Source organism: Struthio camelus, chromosome 2 (assembly GCF_040807025.1).
Source record: "Struthio camelus isolate bStrCam1 chromosome 2, bStrCam1.hap1, whole genome shotgun sequence".
NCBI lineage: Eukaryota > Metazoa > Chordata > Aves > Struthioniformes > Struthionidae > Struthio > Struthio camelus.
Window position 1 is genome coordinate 91,315,118 of NC_090943.1, and position 24,282 is coordinate 91,339,399.

Sequence of the window (24,282 nt, forward strand, 5' to 3'; positions counted from 1 at the left end):
TCTATATGCTCTGTGTAAAGATGCAACCAAAAATAGGGAAAGACACATTACAAATGCTCCTCATGAGGCAGTAGCATGAGCTGATTCCTTACTAGACATCAGAGAGCACACACCCCTTCCAAAACTCCCAGTGGTGGAGAGCACTCCAACTGCAGCTCAGGCTTTTTGACACCACTGGTGTCACGCAGAAGATACGATGGCACAAGGAACGAAGCCTCCTCAGCTCTGGTTGATCTGATTCTTTTTGATCTTTAGAGTCAGCAGTGGTCTATCACAGACCTCTAGAGCCTCAGGCTGTAGTAAAGAAATGAGGAAAAACGGCAGGTCATGTAGTCCCATGTTTTGGCTACTGGGCTTTCTTTTAGCCCATCTTCTTGATTGCGGATGTTTCCTGTTTCTTGGCTAGTGAGCCAGCTGGCATTTTGGTACAGATTCCTTAGCCATATGTGGGAAATTCAGCCTGTACTTACACCATGATCATAAACATAGTGGATGGAGTCTGCTCAAGCCCATATTTGGAAACAGCTAATAAACAAGTATATCTGTTGCTCTTCTAACTTTATGTTTGATAGGCAGAAGCATTTGTTGGATATGGAGAATCAGCGCTCCTTGTGAATGGGTGGAATGAAGCGACTGCCACAACTGCGTTCAAAGGGTACGTGTGTGTATGTGTTGGTGTTCATTTTGTCAGCTCCAAGAGTAACATTGGCCGTCAAGGACAGGAGGAAACTGTCATCTGTTGAATTACTAATATAGAAGTTACAACCATTTTAATGGGGTGTCTTTAAAGGATCCTCAGGGACTCTTCCCTTTCTGCTATTTTAAAATCACACAAGCATAAATACAGACCCTAGAAGCTGTTTAAGTTACTGAAAGAGAATAATTCCTGCAAAAAGTAAGCAAATCTGATTCTGCTTCCTTCTATAAAGAAAACAGTGGAGAAAGTAGGCTACTCTGCCTCCCCCTCCCCCTTAGCACAACTGCTACAATAGCATAATATTTTCATCTTGCATCTTTACCTTGGGCTCTTCCAAGTGGTGGTCTCCAACAACTACAAAAAAGCATAGCTGGCATCGTCATTGGCCTTTTGCACAGAAACACTTTAGGCCTTGGAAAGCTTCAGCATTAACAAATTTCCAGCCTTTTCTGTATGAAGCTCAAGTCAATGCTGTCCCGGTAGCAAGCATCCTTATGATTTGTGAGCTCCTGACTGATGGTATTCCCTTTCTTAGAAGAAATACTTAGTAAGCTACAGCACCTGTCCCCTGACCCCAGGATGGAGAATGAAAGGGGTGTAGTGAGTGAGCAGTGGTGAGTAGTGTTCAAGAGCTGGACTTCTTAAGGAATATGAAGATAGCTGCAATTAAAATAAATACTGACCACTCTGCATTGTTCTATTATGTGTACTTTGTATAATAAAGATGCCTATTGAAATAATATGTCAGTATAAATTAAAATAAAAACATTCTATTTGATACTTCCACATAAGTGTCCATATCTGTAGGCATGAATATGATTCATTTCTTCCAAATGGTTACTAGGTACTGTTTCCTCCTCATTTTGTACTTGGAACAGTGATTGTTTCTCTAGCTGGAACATCACCTCCTGCAAACTAACCTATAAATACTTGCCAGAAGTGTGCTAAGGCAGAAAATAGCTGTTTTAAGCTAAACACATTCGTTCAGGCTTACCAGAAGATAGGCCTAACCATGCATCTACTGTAAAGTGGAAGCAGATGCTGCTATTATGGCTGTCACACTTTTTTTGTTTCTTTCTAAACACACGTGCAGCCTCCACCCTCCACCCTAGCTAATGAGAAAGTATTCATCAGCTGCAGAAAGAATCTCCCTTGTCTGCTACTTATTTCAGCCTTGACAGAGGACCCCAGCAGACACCGAGATGACTGTATTTCATTTTATCTGACTCATAAGGTCCTGAGCTTTTGTTAGAATGAGCAAGCTCTAATACTGCCTGGAACATCTTGATCCAGGCTGTCTATCAGCTGGCTGCAGAAATGGGTCTTAGTCACTCATTTGTCTTAGGCTCTGTGACCAAAAGTGCTTTAATACTGGAAGGAGAAATGCTTCCTTTTTATCATGCATAATTAAAGGGCTGAAGTAAACAGTTTTTCAAGATGTCACAGGTGTTAAATGAATCTGATGGTAGCAAAACTACCGTAAGAATGGGTGATGTTCTATTCAAAATGAAGCTGTTTACCTGAGATATTTGCAGCGTTTGAACAGTGAGACTCAAAACAAGGGTGGAGGGCCTGGTTGCTTGAATATTCAGCCTACAGACCTCAGGAACTTGAAAGTGATCCAGCTTTAAGACTTGTGAAATGTTAGTTCAGTCAAGTTTCTTCAGGGAGACAACAGCAAGCCGTCTTTGTAAAAGTTTAGACATGGAATTTTTTTTCGCCTTACATAAGAAGAGCTGAACAGAGTTTATTGACTCCAATCATCCTTCAGAAATCAACAGCAAGCTAAAAATTTATCTTATGCTGTTCACTAAGCCTTTAGGATCTGAGACAGTCTCTTACATCAGAATGAATATTTATTCTTCTGTGCATTGGCCAGTTCTCAACCCTTGGGTTTGGAAGTGCCCAGCTGGGAAAGTTATAGACCCCATGGGAGCTTATATCATCTACTTGAAGCTTAAGGATCTGGGAATGCAAATCAGGCTCTCTCCAGGTGTTTCCGTGGCACATGATATGCCCAAAAAATAGTATAAACACCTCCCTATGAACCTGGAAGGAATGCACATAGACTGGATGTATTGTGTAAAATAACAGTCTTTTTCCCTCAGCAGGACATGAGCTTTCTCTGGGGGAAAACCTGATTCCATGTTACCTGCTAAAGGCTGTTGCTAAGCCTGTGATAGATGATGCCTGTGATAGATGATGCAATGCTCTCTATTCAGGAACTGTCCTGGGTAAGCCCTGCCTTTTATTTCTCTCTGCTGACAGCTGTCTAGGAGGTGTTCCTGAGCTTGGATGAAACTGACAGTAGCATGTTTTTTTCTTAAAGACACCAATTTCAAAGCATCTACAGATTTACAGAGATATATAAGTCTTTTGAGTTGTCATTTACTAGATCTTATAATAACTTTTTTTTCAATTAGGACTGGAATTTTTGAGCACTAGAACACTTTCCTTGAGACCATGTGGACCTCTCCTGTTTTCTCAAGTAGCTCAAGTTTCCTTTCCGTATGTGAATTGCACAGTAACAAATCCGAGGGTGATAATTCTTCCTGGAACTTAAAGGTGCTTTTGGAAAGCATTTTCTCTCCGAAAGTAGACTAGAGACCTTCAAAAGATCTCAAAAAATGCCTAATTGTCCTAAGAACTTTTACCTTGTGCTAATCCATCCTAGTCCATCTTTTATAAAATGATGAAACTTTGAGAGCTTTGTATACATCAAAACAGAGAAGCAAACCCAAGGGAGAGAGGGCAAGATGGTGATGTTCTTATTTTATAAATGCATGTAGGCAGCAGCTAAGGTTTTGTTCAGCTGAAATAGCTCAAGAATTGGGAAAGAACTGTCATGATGTAAAAACATTTGCTAAGAAACATTTCTCATGGTACTTGCTTATTGAGGGAGTTGTCTCCTTAGAAGACAATGGCTTCAGAAATAGTCTTTATGTTCCAGGTTAAACAGCTCGTTATCATCATTCACTGATCAAGAGACTGCAATCTTAGTTTTTTAGATAATTGAATTATGCTAGAATAATAGCAGCAAATTGCATTCAAATAGGAATGTGAAGAGTGTAGTAGCTTGAGATTACACACAGAAACTGAATTGCTCCTTAATATTCATTTCATTTTAATCGTTTTGAAATCCATCTGTACTGAATCCCTCCTGTAGAGACAGTTTGAATGAAACTGGCAGTTTCTGCACTCAGTACTGCAGTTATTGTACCATTTTATTCTCTTCTTTGAGGTAAATCGTTCTTCAAGGTGAAGATGAAGTTTTAATGTACATTGATTCTTATTCAGTTACAAGTAAAAGGATTTTTTAACTGTCCTTGTGTTCTGATTTTCTGAAACAGAAAAGACAGATGTGAGAATGCTAGCATAATCTATAAGCCTCATGCTGCAGAATTAGGCTTTTAAAAGAGAAACAGAAGTTCAGGCCTGTATTGCTTACCTGGAGGAACGCAGGCATCCAGCAGTAGGCTACTGCAATTAAATATTAGCATGAAAATAGAGATTTTTTTCAGAAAGAGATTCTGAAGGGAATAACATTTATAAGATATGCTTTTTATGCTATAGAAATCCAATAGGAGGGGGAGCATATTGTGGAGACAAATGAAAAATGGGCTTTTGCTCTCTCCAGCCTGCTTCTTTCTTTTTGTATATGTAAATTGTCAAGCTATTTACATTAGATTAAACAGTGAACTTTGATTTCTCCGAGGCATAAATTAGCACGATTCTTGACCTGGACACAACAGCTTCATGGGTTTTGCTCTTTATGGTTGTGCATGTACCTCAAAAGGATATGCTTTCTGAGGTTTGGGACAGGACAAACAGTGACTAGCAGCAATGTTGTCTAAATCATAATCCACTTGCCGGTGGATGGAAGTTGGCTCTAGATATGACGTGACTAACTTCAGAGGAGAAGCAGTTAAACGTACTAGAGCTGGAAACTATTTCCTAGGCCAGATGCGTCTCCTAAGCTTCATGCTTAAATATAAAATCTCGGGGTAGTCCTGACAGATCCTTGCAAGAGGCCCCAGTCTGGTGAGGTTGGGGGTTGCTGTTCAGGGGCTTCCTGTTTCATAAAACTAATTCCCAAGGAGTCAGACACATGTAAAACTTCTCTAATAATAGAAAGGTTGAAGCTGAGGAGGATGAGAATGAGATCTTTTGAAGCTGGCTCTGTCCCTCTATGCTAGAGGGCAATTGTTCTCCACAACCCATGTTCAGGCCCAGCTTTGGCAGGCTCCCATCCCTCAGGAGGGCTCTGATAAATGGCCGCGGTTATCTTTGGTGAACAGAGCTTTCTTCATTTTTCCCTATTTGAGATGTTTTTCTTCAAAATGTATCTGTTCCCTGATGTATACCCACGAAGCATACGTGATAAACATCAGCATGGATTAAAACAAAGCACTAGCTGTTACTCTTAAAGATAAAATGAAATGTCTGGAATCTGAATAGCTCTGTGCATGTCCTATCCTTGGTGCAAATCCCTTCCTCCCTCAGACCTATGGAAATTTCTCCTTCAATTACATCTTGTTAATTAAAATAATATTCCTTCCTTCTTGTGTCAGAAGAAAGGACTGAGTGCAGAAACCTCTGTCTCACAAATACAAACCACTGAGCTTGGCTGCGTAAACCTCTGGCATACAGCCAGACAGAGATTCATAGCACATCATCCCTTTTTATCCTGTCTGAACAAGGAACTATTCCTTTTTTCTGTAGCGGTTTGTCTGACCTGAAATTCCATCGAAGGTACCTTTCTGCTTAAAAGCTTCTTTGAAAATTATCGTCTCCCTGATCCTAGTTCTAAGAATTGCTCAAAGTAAGCAATGCAGCCGACACGTGTTTCACTTAGCAATATAATATGTGCTGCATTTAGGGTGGCCTATAATTGGGCTCATTTAAACAATTACTAGGTATGAAAAGGATTGCTTGTTCTTTCTTAGATATAATGTTCAATTAATCATGTTTTATTAATGCTTATGCTGGAGAACAAGAGAGAGCTCCAAAGTTGACTGTTTTTCAGTAGCCTGTTGCATTTGAAGATCTGAAATAAACTTTTCTTCACACTTAATGAGCTAGAGCTTTTTTAAATTGAAAAGATGTTTGTTATAGTGCTGCAGCTGTTAACATTATAAATGCCTAGGGACTCCTGCAGTTTAATTTGTTATGCTCTCATTTAAAGTTCACAACAGTACGTTTTAAATGGTAACATATGGACCAGGAGAAAAAATTAGTCACCTCTTATAGGAGATTCTTCAAAGGATCTATGCTGCAAGCCTTGACAAGGCTGTAAAGTGGACATTAAGAGCTGACTATTTTTTATGGTGGGTGATAGGCCTCATGTCAGGGAGACAAACAGCAGTTTGCAAAAGGTGTTTTATGCCCTACAGAATCCATTTGAATAGGGATCTTTCTGAAACAGAAGAGGTATCATAGGGATATTGTAGTTGTATTAAGTTTGAAATAAAAAGAATAGAAAAAGCTCTGTGTTTTTTGGATATAACTATAAAATGTGTCCTGGCTTCTGTTGCTCTGGTAAAATGCAAAAGCCGACAAAGTTTCTCTTTTTGTTATCTCATCTTTCTAAATGTTCATTCAAGGTTTAAATCTGAGGGTAGCTAAAACATGTGAATCAGGGCAGGGAGGAATTGATTGTTGACACTGAACTTTCAGTTCATTTTATGTATCAGGAAATGATGTATGAGCACATTGAAAAACTCCCTCGCCTGAGACAAGCTTATGTGATTGAAAGTTATTTCACATTTTTGGCACTACACAAAAAGAGATACAACTAGAAAAAGGATCAAAATTGTCAAGATTCTTGTTCATCTTAATTTAAAAGCAGAGTATTATGAATTCTGCTTCATATCTAGAAATAGCAGTATTCCTCAGTATCATCTGGGGACTTAGGTGATAGTAAAAAGCATCATAAATGCATGATTTTCTCTAAATATTAATAATGTAGTTCAACCTGTATGATCACAGTTCTTAAGAAAACATCTAAATCTTTAAGGTTCTGTATCTTGCTTTATGCCTACATATGCTTTTAAGGATAAGAAATGCTTCAGTCACGGTGCAGATTAAGGAGGAGTGATAGTGCTAATCTCTTTAGAAGAACTGCCAAGCTTGGTAAATCCTGAATTGCTATAGCAGTTTTGATCTAAGTGCAGCTGAGATCTTTTGTATCAAAGGTGTTGGCTGCTAGATTGTCGTGGCCAAGGGAAGAAAGCAGTCATCTGTGCACAGGTGGAGAAAGCAAGGAGTAATGTTACTGCCAGAATATCCTGATGCTTCAAAGACAAGCAGGTGACTCCACTTCCTTATTGTTCCTATAGCAGAGAGAGAGACAAAGGAAGGAGTCGTCGTCGTCCTCGTCGTCGTCCTAGTCCTCGTCGTCGTCCTAGTCCTCGTCGTCGTCCTAGTCCTCGTCGTCAGCAGCAGCAGCAGGAAAGGGAGAGCTGAAGACATGTAAGCTGGAGGCATTGAGGGAGAGGGATCAGAGTATCAGATTGCAGAAGGGGCTGTTAACATGCTGTGTGGGTTTTTTTGTTTTGTGTTTTGTTTTATATATATATATATATTTATATTTATTTATATACACACACAAATATCACTGTATGTGCAAGGGGCAGCACAGAGATGGTGTGGGCTGGGCAGGGAAGCATCCGTATGCCTTGGGGAAGACTGCAATGAAGTGGAAGAGGCTGGAGTATCCCTCTGTTTTCAAAAAGCAGCTTCAAAAGGGGAGGTTCGAGGCTTGCAATCCTGCCGCAGGAATGCACCTCTTTCTGCAGAGAAGTTCGGGAGAACACACTGACTGTTTAAAATAATGAAGTTGGTATGTGCAGTGAAGAGGCTGTATACCCCTTTCCTGTGAATGCATTAATCTGTCCTAAAATGGGGCTTCTTGAAGAGCAAAGATGAATGTAATTTTAGTGGGCTGGAGTAGGGGTTCTTCAGCACACACACTTAAAAGCAGAAGAGTAGGTGTTTAATTTCAGTAAACCAGACTCATTTAAGTTACAGATCTTTTACTGAAAAAATTAGAATCTAGGGAGCAAAATAGGTTTAAATAATTCAACCAAAAGTTTACGAGGCTTCATGGTTGGGTCGGTTTTTTTGTTACTGGGGCTTTTTTGTTTGGCTGGTTGGGTTTTTGCCCTTATAGGGGAAGACGTGAATATCCTATAAAGTTAGGAACAATACCTAGGAGAAGGAGAGTAAACTGCACAAGAAGCATCTGTCTTGCAAGATATGCCCTCCCTGTAAAATTACTGTTGTAAGTAATGCTTTGGTCTAAGTTGTCTAGCTGCTGAATTAGCATCGTTAGTTGCTTTGAAGGGAATAGAATTGCAGTCTCTAAGTCTACTTGAGGCTGATTTAATCAAGGGGCACTCTAAAGCATGTTCTACAAGTAGAAGAAGTGATCCTGCTTAGGACCAAGTGGTGGCCAGAGATCTGCTGTTGACACGGTGTAGATGCAAATTGATTTAGCTACTCATGTTCCATGGAATCTAATTTTTCATCTATTGTCCTTGACATCAGGGCTTCTGCTGTTTTTGATGGGGCTAAAAGTCATAAATCTAAAACAAGAGATTTTCATCTATATCAATACAATCGATTCATTCAGAAGTAAGACTATACATGCTAGTATTTCTGCGTGAAGCGACTGAGACAGCTCGTGTTATTATTTTTTTTTTAATAGAGAAGTAATAACGGTGTAGATTAATATATTTGGACAATGGGTGAGCTGGTTTCTCACTGCAGGAAACTACTTAGCAATAAAAAACCTGAGGCTTACTGAGTGGATGAGTCTAGAACCTATTTATTATTTCTGCAGGAAAATGAGGGCTCCCAGCAGCTACCTTAAATATTCTGTTATGCAGTGATTTATCAGTAGTTTGACAATTGTTTAAGCGTTTAGGGATGATCAGATGCAATATATATTTCATCATTGTACATAATCTACATCAAAAGGGAAACTGTATTATTGCATTGAGCTTGTCCAAAATCAGACAAAACAAATTATGCTGGACATTCTTGCTTGAACTTGTAATGCATTTTTACAGCTGCCTCTGGATAGAAGCTGGAAAGTGCCATTAAGAGAAATGCAAGAAATCGTTCAGTTCTAACTAAATTCTCCAACTTCAAGCTTTCTGTTCCAAGAACACGGGGAAGACCTGTGATATGCCATTGGAAAAAAAATGGAAAAAATGACTTACCTTACCAAGATTCCATAAATAGTAAAATGTAAATAAATTCGGACATACACCGCTTGGCAGAAAACAAAGAAAACTGCAAAACAGAATGGGTACAAACAGAAACTATAAAAAGTGCAAAACATAGCAGAAATAACTATTGATAGCTAAAACGTAGATTACCAAAGACATTATTTGGAAAGTAGTAGCTTCTTTTTCAATGTCATTCAGTACTTGGACTTAGTAGTAACCCCACTGATCTCTGAAATATTAGTGAAGACAAATGTGCTACAGGTCCTGTGGCAGTGATGTAAATTCTATAAATCCCATGGCATGTTAAAAGGAAGCTGTGCTCAGAAAGAATGACTATGATAGTCAAAATGTCGTCATGAAGTTTCAAACTTATTGGTTGTAAGTGGAGGTACATCAGGCTTGAAAAGGGAAAGTCTGTTTGAACTGTTAAGCTATGAATCCAGTTACCTAATATTTTTAATACAAAAAGACTTCCAAAAAGTCTTCAGATGGCAGTCCTTGGTCAGCAAGGGACAAAAGCTCACTCCTGGAGGATCAGCTCTTCAGGTATCTGTGCTTAAATTTACAGAGATAGGAACTCTTAATTGTCGTTTCTATGTTCCTGCCTGAGATCCTGAATTATGCAGCAGTCTGTCCAATGACAAGTTTGGCTCATGTTGTCACCATAACCTCCAAAAGCACCGGAAATTTCTAGGGTCTCATGGAACAAAATAAAATCTAGTGTCAATATTACTTCCAAGACAAACACGTAGGTCTGGTGATACTTCTACCTGAGTTGAAACTTACCTCCACGTAGAGAACAAGAGTAAGGCTGAGAGTTCACCCCGTTGCCCAGTAAGCATGGAAAGGTCTATTGTCCTGTCCTTCGCATTCCTCTGTTTCTGGTCAGAGGTGATAAAAATGAAACCATTCCTGTCCGTGCTCTTTTCTCTCATCAACAGCTTCAAAACCAAAGCATTTAAGGCCAACTCTTGACAATTTTTAAAACAAATAAGTCTTACTGTGTCCATATTAGGTAACTAGTGCTATTCTTAGTTTGTACCATACCTCTAACAGTTCAGGGTCAAAACCTGATTGTGATGGAAGTTTGCAGTGAACGAGGAGGCTATATCTCTGCTCTGCATGGAAGTTGGAAATAGATCTCCCCCACTTAGAAGGCAAAGAAAACACTGAATTGTGGAGTCCAGCACTTGAAAGTTAGGAGGTATCAGGCTTCTTAAAGACAGTTCTCAGTTCTGCCTCCTCATATATCCTCACTGTTAGAGTTCTTGTGTGACCGCGTCTGGCTTTGGTCCACAGGAAGAGGCACGGCTGCTTCTAGTCCACAGGCTGGATAGAGAGAAGGCTGATACCTATGTTCAAGATAATTCTCATATAAAGGTAAGAGGATCTTTCACAAAAGGGATAAAGCACCCCTTCAGGAGCATGCTCTAATCTTGGCTGGTATGGGGCTCCTAAAATTATTGATTGTTGCTGCTGCTTCTTTGATTGCGCAGCAGTAGGTGAGCAGGTGTTGTGGGGTCAGCGTGGTTGGGTGGGCACATTAGAGAAGAGGTCAGAGAAATCCCAAGGTATAAAGTCTGTGGAAGGGGTGCTGAGAGGGGACATTGGGTCGGCTGACCTGTGGAGGATTTTGAATGGAGAAGATAACTGCTTCTCATACATCCTGACAATACTTTGCAAGCAGTATCAAGTACCATTTTGTGTAGGGCTGTGAAAGAAGGATAGGTAGATCTCACCATTGGAGGACGATAGTACTATATTTATGAGAAGGAATCACAAACTTCTGCTAAATCAAGTCTAAATAGGTGTGTAATAGCCTAGTGACTAGACTTCTCTCGAACTAATATCCGGAAAAAAGCACTATGACATGACTGAACTGTCTGAGGCATGAGTTGCTGTAGAAGGCAGCTTTTGGCCAGCCACCAAAGCTTTCCTCTACATTCTTTGCATTTCTAATGATGTAGTTGTAATGAGGAAGAATAATGGCTCACTTTCCTTCTGTACATTCCCCTTGCAGGTCTGAAAGCTGGTAATAAATAAAACTTTGTTAACATCTCACTCTTCATCAACTCCAGTAATGAACAGACTGTCTACTTAGCAAATAATGGCCACTTAAGAATCAATTGTGCTTGATAGCGCAGAAACATTGTGCTGTTGCAAATTCTACCACTCAGAAGAGTTTTTTTTATGTGTAGGTGGTTTTTTTTCTTTTTGCAGCTCTAATCTGCAGATCTAAACATCTTTGTAAGCCAAATCTGACAATTTAAAGCACCTTAATGAAGGGTAACAAGCTCTTAAGTAGTGTTTAAATGTCACACGTCTGTAACAGGATGGTGGTAGCCTGATGGAGCTGAATATAGGTCTGTCAATTTAGTAAAAGAAATGGCTTCTGTAAAGATTTATCTTCACTGTTAAAATTCATCTTAGCTAAAGACTCTAATGTTTCTTAGTCACAAATTAACATAGTGGGTTCAATTCAAGCTGAACTGAGTGTTGATACATCTGAAAACCTGCCTTCCATGCAGCTCTAAGAACCTATTTGGTTGTTAGACCAGAGCAGAATTAAAATGAGGTTGTCATGTTTCATTTTTGCAGACAGATTTGCTTTTATGTCTGTGTGATAGGTAGATTTTAAAAAGCTTTTAAAAATTTTCTTTACTGACAAAAGCTGAACGCATAATGTTCCTAACAGATTGATAAATGTTACACAGTTAATGTCCTGTAGCTATGAACCTCCATGTCTTCAGTTCAAAAGGAGTTTGCATTAATGCACGAAGCTAATCCATCCTGAGAAGACAATGCAAAGACAATTAGGTTAGTGACCTAGCATATCTCACATCAATTAGAGGAACTGTTAATGTTAATTCTAATAAAAATATATTTTTGAGCGTTAAAAGGTAGGAATAACAAGGAAAGTGATGAACACTCTAGTTTAATATTAAATACCACTTTAATTAAATGCTCAAGTGGTGGCAATAATACAGAAGACAAGAGTTGTCAAAAGAAGACGAGCAATTGCATATAAAGCAAATTAGATTAAACCATATTAAAGATTAATGACTTTCATTAAATATTATTTCTCAAGGACATAGGAAATCAGTCACATAGTAAGAGGGGAGTCAGTGACTTTCAAGGCTCTGTTATAGGCTCTGCATGTGTTGATGCCCGTTGCATAAATACTTCCTCTGAGTTCTTCCACTGGATGTAGCTCTTTCAGATTAATCCAGGTCTTCTGTATCGTTAACCTGCAGATGTTAATAAATCAGAAATTTATATTGTTCCTGTCATTATCAGCTTCTAGCTGTCTGCTTGGGCACCCACTAAAGGCAGAGACATGGATTAGAAAAAAATTTCTTCAGGGTAATGTGGCTATATGATAGTTGAAGCCAGCTTGAACTGAAATCACTTCTAAGTCTCCAAATCATAGTCTTTAGGCACTCTAAATTGTACGGTCACAGACAACTAATATAAAACTTGGGCTTTTATAATTTCAAAAATCGGTCTGTAAACTTACGCTTGCTTGCCTGTACATTTAGGCTCAATGCGAACCTAAGCATTTGGCAAGGTCTGACAACTGCTGAGCCAAACATCTGTTCTCAGCCTCTTATCTATTTGCCTTTCGTAGAGCTAAAACTTATGTCCATGTAAATAGACTTCTGTAGCTTATAACCATCTGACACAGCTAGGAATGCTACTTTTTTGGCTTTGGGGTTTTTTTTTTTCATTTTAAAAATACTCACTTTATTAAGGAAAGCTGTATATCAGCTCTTTAGAAACGGTATAATTTTCTTGTTATTTTTTCCCTCCGTGTTCTTACTTGTGGAGCAGGACGACATGTAGCAGAGGGGAGAGGAAAATAATTTCTATTCAAACGTCAAACTGCATTAAACACTAAGCTATGAGAATTTTCTTCCTAAGTTTACAAAATTTGGGCTAATCAGTTATCTATTGAGTTTCAGAAGAATTGTCCAGCTTTGGTTCAAGCTGCTAAGCTGAGATACCAAGTATCTCATCCTTCTCAGAGTGAATAAGGAATATTGTTGGGAATTTTTCAAGCCTGTGAAATAGATTTTGGCACATCAGGCAAACAGAAAATTTCTCGAATGATGAATAAGAATTACAGGAGATAGTCATAGAGCAATTTGGGAAAGGCAGCTATGTCCAGGAAGCTGTAATACCAGAAAGGGTGGGCTGTGGAGGGAAGAAATGATGTGCTGCTTATCCCATAGGTCAAAAAGCAGGAGGAGAGATTAAAGTGAATCCGAAAGCAACTGAATTGATATAGTCTTCTGAAGTGTTACACAGAAAGGTGCAATTAAATCTATGAGATGGTAGTCTTGCTGTGACACTTTTGTCCTCTGCATGCTCCTCCTGCACGAAAGACAATGCTGGAGTTATGACAGCCTTCATACAAGTCACTTGCCTAGAGTCTGTGGAGGTGAATGAGGATCAGTACAGACTGCCAAAGACTCTGATGGATTATCTAGCAGCAAATTGGTCAGCAAAGTTCGCAGCTGAAGTGCCCCCAATTTCTAAACTGGCCAGCTTAAAATCAGCTCATGTCTGGATGAGCAATTGTAGGCAATAAACAGAAATAGAGACTTCTCTTAAAAAATTAGATTTTGTTGTTTGTTTGTTTTGTTTTTTTAAACAGCCTAATTCCACAGGCCTTGTTTTGAAATGGGGATACATGTTCCGTGCTTTATGTCCATAGGGATTTCACCTTTTTAAAGCTATGCTGCTGGCCAGAGCCCTAAGCATGGCAGAACATCAGTGGCAGGACATGGTCTACTTGTTTCCAGTTAGTGCCATATTGGACGCCCACCCTTGCCTTGCGCTTATCACAAGTTGGTAGATATAAGTTTATCTAACACATCATAAACTGCAGTGCTAAATGACAACTGTTAAAGAGCTCTTTCAAACCTGTCTAGGTTCTCAAGTATAAAACTGTTCCTCCTTTGCCTCATACCCTCAGAGCAGTTATCTTTTAAATATTCTATCTCTAATCAGACATATGGCATAGCAGTTACAAATTCCACAGTATTGTCATGTTTTTTTTCTCTAGTCTTAGTTACGCTCAGGGAATTTGCTCTTGGAACCACCCCTCTTGCGACACCTGACAGGTCAGCTCAGTGCCTTTCACATCAGGTGCCTAAAAAGTCATTCCGGAGCTTAAAACAAAAGTAGAGGCAAAGTTGGGGGTTGTGTGAGAAGAAGTGTGTAACTACATTTTTTAGGAAAACTTTTGCATCTGGAAAAAATGGAATGACGGATGTGTCAAGAAGAAAGGTGGCAGACACATGCCAGGAAGTTAGACCAACTTCAGGGGACTTGCCCTTAAAGAGTTCAGAGAACTTATTGAGCTGAGTGCTGGCTAAAACGGATTTCAGGATAAGGAGCAAGAAGCTCTTTTTTTCTAACACTTGCTTTTTCTGAATCTTTTTTTCTGACACCTGCTACTTTCAACAGAAGAAAATCTGGTAAATGTTTGTAAGGGAACTGCATGAACCAAGTTGGCTGTCCTGTTTAACCATCTTTTTTACTTCTCCTACCTAGAATATCCACAAGGCCTCAGATATTTAGTTTGTTGCTTCATTGGAAAGCCACTTGCACTGCAAAGTTTGTGTTCTGCTGTTCCCTTTCTCCACTTTCTCAGAATGGCAAAGAGAAGCTTTTCTCCTTACATACCAGGGAGGAACAAATCAGAAGCTGAGAGTAAATGTTAATCCTAATTTCACTCTATCCCAGTTCACGACAGTAGGGGGGAGCTGTCTTCAGTATATCTAATGTGCTACTCTAACTTTGCATGTGGAAGACAAAGTAAGTTTTGTCTGGAAAAGTATCTCATACATTATTTTATGGCTGCAATTTTAAAATCAAAAGGTAGGGGAATTAACTCTTATTTTATCTCCTTAATGTTTATTTCAATATGCACTGTCTGTACATGTGAGTTACCTTTCCAAATGAATTGATGGTCATTGAGCGCATATACATACACAATTTAAAGAAAAAAAGTATTTTTTTCAACTACTAGTCAATGGAGTATGGAAGTACTACAGCTAATGGATATTGATACAAGCTGAAAAAACTGACTATTCCTGTAGCAGAAGAAACAGATCAGTAATTGCATGACGCTTCCTAAAAGAAGTGCTCTCAACTCAAGCTACAATTTTGCAGCTCTTCCCAAAGGTTCAGACTCGGACTTCCAGGTATGATTTCCTCTTTGATACTTTGGGGCTGTATTTCAGAATGTCTGAACTGCGAGAAAGCAGCTGTTCTGCTTCCTAACTATATCAGCTGAATAAAAGCATTTTAGCCCAGGATTATTGCGAGCGTTTTGTATCACCAGGTAGCTCAAATGAGAAAACAACCAGAGGATGGCTATTAGATAGCTATTACTTTGTAGGAATATATTTAGAATTACTCTGCAACTAGGTTTATGCCATCTGATGGTCCACTATGAGAAAAAAATGCCTGACTGATTGACTAACTTTCTTGTTGCTTTCCTCCTTTAAGTTTTAAGGTTCTCTTAAAAGATTGACTTTTTGAGCCTGATGATTAGAAAAAGTTAAGCATCATTTACCATAGCAAATAAATGGGAAATTGTTGGATAGCATTTGTCTGATGTTCCAATACATGTTCTTTACAAAGCCTTTTTTTTGTCCAAGTTTTCTAAAAAATTATTACAAGAGCCATATGGAGAGACAAATCTGTCGGAGCTTTTCCTTAAAGGAGAATTGCACATTGAAATTTGACTTTATAAATGGCATTATGGATGCTTATAGTACTTCTGAACAAAAACAACCTCTATGAAGTGATTACAAGTATTCCTCTGAATTTACTTCTGCCACTTGTTCCTATTTTTTCTGCTTTTAAATCGGTAGACATAATTATCATTACTTTATTATCGCAATGGCATTGTCTGGGAGGCAGCTCTGGACCATCCATCTCATATTGTTGGTAAGCCTACAAGCTTGTGCCATGATACTGAGCCGGTTAGAACTGATGCATGCTACTCCTCTTATTTCATCCCCTTTTGCCTATTAAATCAAATGGTTCTGGAAACTACTGTGTCTTCTCTTGGGCCTGAAATGTATTTTGGAGTGCTGCTGCTGGAAGAAAGGTTAGGAGGCGGAAAGAAGGAAGCAAAAGGGGAGAAATTAAATATAGTTTTTCCTTACTGGAATTCATAATGAATTCACAAGGGTTATTCTGATATCCTTTATTAAGCACTTTTATACAGCTGACACAGATTTAACTGTAGTAAATGGATGTATCCTTCTTTTACATAGCATGCAATTTTAAGTGACCAAATAAATGGAGAAGCAGGGAGAAGGTTTAATCAAAGCTGTAAATATGCATAGAGTGTGTGTAATGCATTTTTGTTCATTTTTAGGTAGTTATTATTTGATATGGTTATTATAATTATAAATTGCACTGCAAAATTCAATTACTTCCACCTAAGACCATGAAAATCCATTAGGAGTATAGTGTACCAAGAGCCTAAAAATCCATTTCTGCTTAGCTGTTACACACGATTGAACTGAATTACCCTTGTAATCCTAATGCATGATCTCAAGAAGGTGTTACAGTGAATTGAAGTGGGGGGACAGGAGGAGACTGATTATTATTTTGAAGAAATGAATTTCATCCTTTACTGTGGGTTTTTATGTCTGACTATAGAGAAATTGTTGACTGTACAGCCCCTGTTAACATTACACAGTTGCCACTGAATGTTGATAGAAAAATTTACTATCATGTACAACTAATATATAGTTATTCCCTAGTCTCTTTTCAGTGACGCTGAAGTTTGAAAAATTAGAGAAAGAAGATCGCTTCATATTAAAAACATAGATCCTACTTACGGAAACTCTGGGAAAACTGTATCCTATATTCTTTATTACTTTCTGGTTTACTGGGTTACATATAGTAGTTTTTTAAATATATATGTGCTTCCTGTCAATAGCCTGGAGACTTTCCTAATCTTTTTCACTAAACTATCCTCTTTCAGTCACATTTAAAAAGGGGGGAAATGAATTACCATATCAGTTTAAAAGGATTGTAAATACTCATTTCTAATAATTTTAAATTGAAGTAGACTTAGGAACAACCTTTATTTATTCCTGTATTCCGGGTCAGGAATAAAATTTATTTTTTTATGCAATCTTTTTTACCTTCTAATGCTAAACTGAGAGCGATCACTTTATGGCACTGCAAGTCTTACGTTTCAGTCTGATTTCTTTCATTATGTTCATTCATCAAAATATACTTTTAACAACTTTTTGTGTCACACTGAAGACTAGCACTTCAGTTTACTCTACTTACAAGGCATCTTAACTAAAATCAAATTCTGTCTATATTAATTAAGCAGTATACAATAATGTTGTTACACTTTAAGGATAAACTCTAAAAGAGAGTTAATATTTTAGAGTTAAATATTAAAGTCTGCAAATACGTAATGAAGAGTTGCAATCCATAGCCTACCAGCTTTTCAGAAGGCAAGAACCACAGCAATTCTTTTCCTTGCTTTGAGACTTTAAGTATTTGAATAATATATGTAATATGTTCGCTGTGCACAGCTTTCATGCATGGGCTGACCAGTGTTATATTGCTTTCTTGATTACACTGACTAGCTGAGGAAATGAGAGAATATTTGGTTTATTAGACATGGTGATATCCATTTTGGGCTTCCCACTTTCCTGAAGTCATCCTTCACCATTACGTCTGCTAGTCCCAGAGGTCAGTCTCTGGTGACTGAGCCAAGCAGGTTGCATGATGACACTGAGGATTAGGACAGGATAAAATTAGAGAGTTATGAGAGCTTAAAGTTTGCTTCAGATCCCCGGCTGTATAGCACTAGTATCCAGTGGCAGTTTTTTGTCAGGGTGAGCTCTAAAGATCCAATTCAATATAAAACATCCCTAACACTTTGAAACTCACTGGACTCTTGCTAGGATATAATTCAGGCTGCATTGCTGCTATATAATAGTAAATTCCAAAAATAAGTCAACTTTGCACGGGTAAGACAGCTTTCTATTAGACAGCAGACCTAAAGCATGATGTTTCTTCGGTGACTGTGACTCGTTCAAGCTTAGGATAGATCACTTCAAGAAAAGAAGTGCGCCAAAATGCCGACACCTGGAATCACCCCATGCGTTGTCCTAGCCTACAAGTAAAACCTAAGAATAACATCCCTTCATATTTGCTCACTCGTTCCAAGCAGAGTGCCTCCCACCCCCTACTTCATTTTTCACAAGATCTTAGGTCGTAATAAACTTTTTACAAAAACAAAAAAAATCAAAACAAAAAATGACCATAACCGTACTCTACTTCACAATACACTGTTTTCTCTCCCTTCAACGTAGGTTTAACCCTAATATGTAACAGTATCTTGGCAAACAGTCACGTGAAGCATTATGGAAGTGATAAGTAATGCGCTTTAAAGGAGATGGTACTTCTAAGGAGGAGGAATGTTAGGAGACTAGGAGACCACTGGAGACTGTAATCGAGCAGATTAAAAAACAGAGAGTAGATGAAACCAAGCAATCACATAGCTAGATTCCAGCCTCTGAAACAGTGAGATAATTAGGAAACAATGGTGATATCACTTAACTTTCAGAAATGTTCGTTACAGTATTTGACCAGCTAGCTAACCCTGACTACCTAGATATTGCTTTTATCCTGTCACATTAGTAAAGCGCCTTACGTGTGTTAATATATTTTAATCAATACAATCTTTGGCAGAGATCAATAATAAAGTGAATTATTCAGTTAATTATTCCCACTCTTCCAGCTATGTTTCTGTTACTAATAGCAGTAAGATTCAGCAATATAGTACAGCTGAATATATCAGCATTTTACTGTGAACAAAGGTTCTCAAAGGACTCTAGTTCAGTTCTGTTTTCCCAACCACAGGAGTTGAGCACCTAAGTCCCCTAGACCCTCTTAGGTATTTGCAGACAATGAAGAACATGTACAGCAGAATGAATGGCAATAACAATTCACAGCTGAATACAGTTACTGTCAATGGCAAATTGGATATGACAATGCATCTGCATTTTTCCTCTGGTGTTACACTTAGTATTTCATTCAGAATCTCTGGTCAGGGAGGAAGAATATGCTGGGACATTTCTGCTGTTTGCTCGTTTGGCTTGCTACACATGCAACTGTCTGACTCATAGTCAGATTGTCTGCAGATAAAACTGGTCTTTTAAATGTGTGTCTAATCTGTTTACAAAGCTGACCCATAGCTATGATTTTACTTGCAGGTTAATGCCACACTGATGGTATGATGGTAATGGAAAGCGTTCATGTAGCCCAAAGCTGGACTTTTCAACCTAAGACAAAATAGCATTTTTTCACATTTGGAGGATTGTATTTGCAAGCAAAGCAAATAAGTGGTTTTCTGTTACATATTTATGTGTTAAATGACAGTATTTATAAAATGTTAAGCATTTAGAAGCTAACAGTGATGGAAATAAGACTGTCCATGCAACTTCAATTGATCCTTATTTATAGATTTTAAAACAATCTGGTCATGTCCTGCTTTCAGCAGGACTGCAGGCTCAGAGTGCACCTATTTAGAATATGAAAAAAGGGAGTTGCAGTGAAAAAAAATCTGTCCATTGCAGTTCTAATTCTTCTTTTTCTGCTTAATTTGGAATCTCTTTCCAGCGAGGCAAGGAAGAAGAATCTTTTTCGGTTAAAGAAGCTGCTAAATGCCCCTTTGAAGGTTCTGTCTTTCTACAGCATAATTCCTATAAGGTGTTGGGAAACTTCCTCAAGAACAAACTTTTCGTGGATGATTAGTAATAGCGTGTTCTTTATATTCTGCATACCTAAACTAATCTAACTTTATTAATGCTAACCCGAGATCTTCCAGAATTAGGAAGCTTTTGAGTAAACCAGAAAACACATTTTGCATAATACAAGTGTTTACACTAATACTGGAAGTAAAGTTCCTTAGCTGAGAAGCAGTGTAATTGATAATAGACTCTACCTACAGGGTCTGCTAAATGAATACAATGGGAAAATAGTCTAAAAAATGAGACTTTTCACTGTTAAAACACAGCTTCAATGATTCTGATAACTGTTATTCTATCCAACTATTTCTGGATGTTTTACATAGACGATGTCTCAAGATGAGGAGGAAGCTCACAGAAAATATTGTTTTCAATAGTAAAATCACCTAGTATAAAAGCTATTCAACAAAGAAGTGCTTGCGATGTCCTTCCAGTGTAAAAGATTGACCCTGATGCGGCCAACAAGATGTTTGCTGAAAATTTCCACAAATACTGATATCCGAATGTACTTTAGCATCCATTTGTACATAGTGTTGAGGATACTAAGAGGAGTTTCTTATTTCCACATATTACCCCCTTATTGTAACCCAAATTTCTCAACTGCTGTTCATCCCCTGGAACATTAATTAAGTTTCTATGGTGCATTAATTATAAAGAATAATTATTCAAATTTCCTTTACAGTATTTACCTTTTAATTTGTATTCTTAAGAAATCCATAGTTTTCTTAACACTTTTTTTTTTTTACAGCAGCATTTTGTAAAAAGTACTTCTTGAAACAGAAAATAACTGGAAAATAGTCTAGAAAGTATAAGTAACAGAAGGACTGCTGAGACTTTCTTCTTTGTACTACTAGCTTATCCTTTCCTTATAAACCACTTCTTTAATAATGCATGAAAGTATTTCTTAATTTTGTATTTTTGTCTTTGAATTTAGATGTGAAGCCCTCTAAGGGAAAAGTGAATTTGTGAGAAAATATTCCAGGGGTACTTCAGGTCTGTTAAGAACTGCTCACTCCCATTGAATCTTCAAGGATGGAATCTTCAAAATGTTAAAGCATCATGTCAAGTGAACCCCTTAAATCTTTAACTTTTCTTCAGAGCAAAACCTTTCTCACTAAATGACCTTGTTCCCACCCCTCCCCCTTATCTATTTGGCTGTTATTGTCAAGAAAATGGAAGTGTAGACATTGTGTACAATGCATATGTTATATTACATATATTATGCTATATCCTCTGACATACATCCTGACATTTATTCTACCTATTTGTAGCAAAAAGGCAAGTACCTGTTTAACAGAGAGCTTGTTTGTTAAATATGATTGCTTGTATTTTATCTTTGAGCAATAAGACTTTTCTTTATTTCAACTTTTATCTGCTGATCGATTTGAGTATTTCCTATGAGTGACTACCTACTAATTAAGCAAGCTACAAAGAGTAAATAAATCTTGGTAAGTATGGACCTGTACAAGAAGAGGAACTAGATACACATGAATTTCAAATTTTAATGCTACTTTGGTTTGAAACCTTTTGAAATTTTCCAGAGTTACTAAATTCCTCAAAACCTATCTGGGAGAAATGTTACCCTTTTTAAAATTATTTCCTAATTAGGAAATATTTTTAAAGAAAATCATTTCTGACCTAAAAATGCAAATTCTCCATTAAGAACCCCTCAAATTCTAAAATTCAGACACTGAAGCACTGTATCATCTTTTACCAATATGCTGGTTTAAATTCTAGAGAAATTTAAACTATAAATATAGCTTTTAATCAATCATAATTTATCCGTAGGAATTCTACTTCATTCTATAAATAATCATGTCTGTCAAGGAGACAGAGTTAAGGTTTTATAGAGGCAATAATAATAATAACATTTTCTAGTTTTGCATGCTTTTCTATTCCTGCACTATTAAACAAGTTGTTTCATATGTGTGCACTTTTTGCAAGGATATGCTGTTAAGGTCAATTGAAGGGTTGTGGTTGGTTGCAGGATCCTTTCGTTTAAAAAAAAAAAAAAAAACACACATGGCCCAATGGGAGAGGAACAGAGAGAGAGGAATGATGACAAACCTAGAAATCATGATCTGTAGAGAAAGACTGAGAAAGCAAGGACTGTTGGCATAACAACCGTCAAACCTAATTAGGAAGGTTGTACCCTGTCTGTGTCAGTCACAACACTGGATTGGCCAGGTCAGAGAGAAAGCTACTCCACAACTGAAAGAACCTACACCCCACGTACTTCTACCGACAGCCCAGTTTTTTTCACGACATCGTTAGCAAAATCATAGTAGAACTCTTAAGTGCAAATTGAATGCACACATCAATTCACAGCATGTAATCAGCTCTCTGAAAGCTAAAGACAGAAACACAATTTGAAGACTCAACTATTCTGTTTGCTAAAAGTGTGTTGTATCAGCCTTTCTTAAAAAAAAGATTATTTCATAAAATAAAAATTTGCTTAGCTGTCTGTAACACTACTCTTTACATATGCAATTTCTTTTTACCTGCTAAAATTACCCTCCACACTAGGCATCTTTTCTAATTTGCTTCTAGTTATTTAAGTATAGTAACAACCATGTAAAGTTCAGTTTCTTTTCTCAGCTCGTAAAGCAAAAGAGCATATTGACTTATGCCTCCAGTCACAGCCAGGTTGAGAAGAGGACCAAATAGCGCTATTGATCGTGACTTTGTTGGCTAGAGCTAAGATGCAGCGCAGAGCGTTAGCAACTGGAAAGCTCAACTTTGACATCAGCTTGCCCATTGCAATAGCTCTATGTATGTTGCCATGGAAACATTCTTGCGAGGGAAAACTCAGCTGCAGCGGGGAATTAACTCTCGCAGTATAGCTGTAAGATAACTTTTATGATGGCAGCCACCTTCTTATATAGAACTCTCTTCGAGGCTATAAATCGAGACCAATAAGCACTTTGTGATTAGCCCCAATCACCAGATAAAGTGGTAACAGTCCACCGGCTGTCTGTAGAATTGAGCTCATTCTGTAAAACGGATCCCTGGCAAAAGCCCACCCTTAGGCCAAACAGGAAAAAAACAACTCTAGTAGCTGATCAGTGCCAAAAGCACATAGGAAAAACAGCATGAAATGGCAATTGGCAAAGTGTTTAGTGCAAGAGGGTGGACGACATATGTATGTAAGAGGGAGAAAAAGTGTTTCTGTGATTTGATTCTGTCTCTCCGTGATTTCATTATAAATCAGTCAGCCCTGAACTCAGAGATGCAGCTTTTCAATAGTGTCTTAATATTCTAGGGTCATAATACTAAACTGAAAATAAGTCTAAGATGAAAAGGTCCAGATTTTTATACACCTAAAGGTACAGAAAGACACTTGGCCTTTTTTTCCTCAAAAATGCACAGTGAGAAAGCTCCACTAACAGTCAAAGGTGAAACTGGGACCTAGGTTTCTAAAACAGCAAGATACACAAAATACTGCCCTGCTGAAGGAGGCACGTTTGAGTGGTGCTGGTGTATCATGTTTCTCAGATGTCATTTAGAAAATTTACTCACGTTTGCTTGTGTTTGGAAGGTGTTGAATATCTCCCATTTAGTATTGCTAGGAGGTCGCAAAAGCAGTAAAGCTGTGACCTGCTACGTGTATTAATCTGCAAAATATGTTGTACGTGTCTTGATCGAGCTTCCTGTATTCTCTTCCTTTGTCCCCAGTTTCTGATTGGTCACTGAATTCTTCTGACTTTAGTAAAATCAAGATTAGGGCTACATATCAGAGCTGAAATCTCATTAAAAGCTGGAGAATTTAAGGGAAAGGACTGAAGTGCAATACTTGATTTCTATCACTTAATCCAGAGTACATATTGTATCAAGCTGTGCTAATGGAGACAGAGCTACAGTCCCCAGTAAACTCACCCACACATCCTAGAAAAGATTTATGTTTCTTTTCTATAAATTATACCGGAATGTTGTTGCTTGCCTGATCTCAAAACAAAATAGAGCTTAAATCACTACAAAGAAGTATTTAATCACCCTAATATCTTCATCAACAGGAACTTAGCTATGCAATGGGTTGGCAAAGACAAATGAGTCACAAGCCGAAACTGAAAAGAACTGGAACAAGAACAAATAAAACACTAAAAAGATAATTTTCTCTCCCTTTCTATACAAATATAGCAGTAAATAGCTGACAGTAAGTGCTGAGATGGTTTGCAACTCTATAAATCTACCTCTACTTTACTTCTTTCTGTTCTGCTGTTTCATTCCACTGACTTTGAATCTTTTACTAAAGCTGTGCTGGGGGCCTTAGCGGCTCACTGTGTTGATTGTTTTTAGTAACCGAAAATAAACTTTCTAGCTGGCTGGTGGCTGAGACTGATGTATCTTAATCAAATCGTAGGACCATATGGAGGACCATAGGACCATGTTCGAGCTCATGTAGAACAACCACCGGGATTACTGCTAACTCTGGATCAGCTGTGGCTATATCTAGCCAGGTCTTGAAAACTCCCATGGTTGGAAATCCCACAACCTGTCTGGACAACCTATTCTTGTGCTGCGCTGCTAGTAAAAAAAAGCTTTTCTT

General features: G+C 38.0%; 1 long non-coding RNA gene across 1 annotated transcript; it reads left to right on the plus strand.

Moving 5' to 3' along the window:
* The first annotated feature begins 10,230 nt into the window (after nt 1–10,230).
* LOC138065955 (uncharacterized) lies at nt 10,231–22,205 on the plus strand. The gene is made up of 2 exons (XR_011138987.1): nt 10,231–10,311; nt 19,203–22,205. It is a non-coding gene; the product is annotated as an uncharacterized lncRNA (long non-coding RNA).
* Nucleotides 22,206–24,282: the final 2,077 nt, after the last annotated feature.